Source organism: Macrobrachium nipponense, chromosome 9, assembly GCF_015104395.2.
Source record: "Macrobrachium nipponense isolate FS-2020 chromosome 9, ASM1510439v2, whole genome shotgun sequence".
Lineage (NCBI taxonomy): Eukaryota > Metazoa > Arthropoda > Malacostraca > Decapoda > Palaemonidae > Macrobrachium > Macrobrachium nipponense.
In genome coordinates this window covers 70,545,860-70,548,112 of record NC_061110.1, presented here as the reverse complement: position 1 = coordinate 70,548,112, position 2,253 = coordinate 70,545,860, and positions in this window count along the sequence as shown.

Genomic DNA, 2,253 nt, shown 5'->3' with positions numbered 1-2,253 from the left:
CTGAAATAACACGAAAGCGCTCGGTACTCCTTTTTATTTTTCCTGTGGCCTTGGTCCTGGCTATATGTATAGTCACGCGCTATTCAGTGACATATAAACATGGGTCTTTTTTATTATCTAATCAGGGAGTGTATGAGCTATCGGTTCCACAAAGGAAGATCGTACAGGGCAGGTACAGGGTATGCAAACAAAACCATCCACTCGGCTGGGACACGGGCATGAGGGGAATGGCCGAGGAAAGATAAACATATCGAAAAGAAAAGAAAGAGAGAGAGAGAGAGAGAGAGAGAGAGAGAGAGAGAGAGAGAGAGAGCTCTCAGGTGGGCAATAATGGACGAATGTCACTCAGAACTAATTTTTCGATAAAGTTTTGAGGCGTTTATGACTATCAGCCATACATCAAAAGGTTGGAGTATTTTTTTCTCTTTGTTTTGTTCACATCATTTTAACACCCGCCCCTGACTTTGGCGATGGGAGAAGTGAGCTGTTATTGATCTGTTCGGAAAATTATGTTATGATTTATTACTGCTTCATGTCAGCTGATGATTGTGTGAGAGAGAGAGAGAGAGAGAGAGAGAGAGAGAGAGAGAGAGAGAGAGAGAGAGAGAGAGAGAGAGAGACTGGAAAAACAAAAATATATCCTCACTAAAGACGATTATCTATCCGACATCATTTCCCAGCAGGTTCTGTAGTATGTGAATAACACTAATTTCCGATGGTAAGACATGAAATTATAATTAAATTTTTTTAATCAGTAAATCAGGTATAGGTATTTCATCATAAGGAGTGTCTTAAGAATAAGATCATCTCAATCCATAATAGGAGTCAGCACCTTATATCATCCACATCATATTACCTAGCAAGGCAAAAAAATCTTTTGGATTTGAACTGTGTTGGAGGGTTAAGAATATATTGTTTTTTACGACTATCATAGTCTCTGAATTTATTTAGTCTGAGTTTGCTGTAAATACAGAATCGTTCTTATTTTCATATTCGGAGGATTAGGGTCGGTTTCATTATGGTTTGATAAGGCAGCTTTTCGTCACTGCCTAGTTCTTGAAATCAGTTTTGTATTTGTGAGATGGTTAGAGATCTCATTATTTTACTATTAGTATCAGTGAAAAACTATGAAAGTGCCTATAATTCTTGAATTTCAATAGTTTTTTGAATTTCCAATTTTCATAAAGAAAGTACCTTAAGCGTATCAAAATTTGACTTTTAAATGTATACTCCTGGTTTACAATTCATATGCAGCAACTTGGTAAAAATTAAGATACGAAAAAATGAAACAAGTTAGTTAGAAATGTTTACTGGTACGATTTATTCAAATAAACTTCATTGCAATACTACCATGAAAGATTACCAACTCATGTCAGTCGCATATCCAGAAAAATGAGAGGTATTGAATATAATGCCTTGTCCAGCAAAATAACAAATCTTCCAAAAGGTATCAAGAATACGTAATAGGTTACAGTAAGAAATATTATGCACACTACAACAAAAGCATACCCGATCAATGATATGAACTTGAGGAGCACAAGTGGCCACTTTACGCCAAGTAGCAGTAGTATCTTTCAACATTGCTGGAACATGCGGTAGATCTAAAGAATTTTAGGATTATCCTTAAAACCAAAAGCCATCAAAGTGGGCCAGCACTTCTCTTGTCCACACATGAGATCGTCAAGTGTACAAGTGTACAAAAGCAAGCTTTCAAATGAAATATTTCCAGACAAACAGCCAATGCTGATATCAATCTATAAAGAACAGAGAGAAATGCCTTCAAATGACGAAACAAAAATAAATATTACACCTTATCAATTAGAAATGGTCTTAAATAAATCAAACAAATGGTTTTCCACAGTTAGCCTTATTGGTTTTGCATACCCCTGGCTAGTACTGCCACTTGTCACCACGGTCTAGAGTCTAGACCGTGCTTGTCACAAAACTACATGAGATCTGGAACACATAATATCTACTTTAAATAATACATACTTACAAGCATGTGTTTTCAGTGAGAATTTAATGCTTCTAGTCACGTGCATTAGGAGTTAACTGCTGGTTAGTGAACTCATTAGGTCTCACCAAGGGTTGATGAGCCTAGACGTCTAAGGGTCTTATTTCGATATTAATAGACTACAGTTTATCTATATTTTCATTATATTCGTTCAGACCTGAAAGTTTATTCAGTTCGTTAGATAAAGCAAATGTGAAGCTGTACTATGTCGTTTCTTCTGATTAGAATGTTTAACTTCC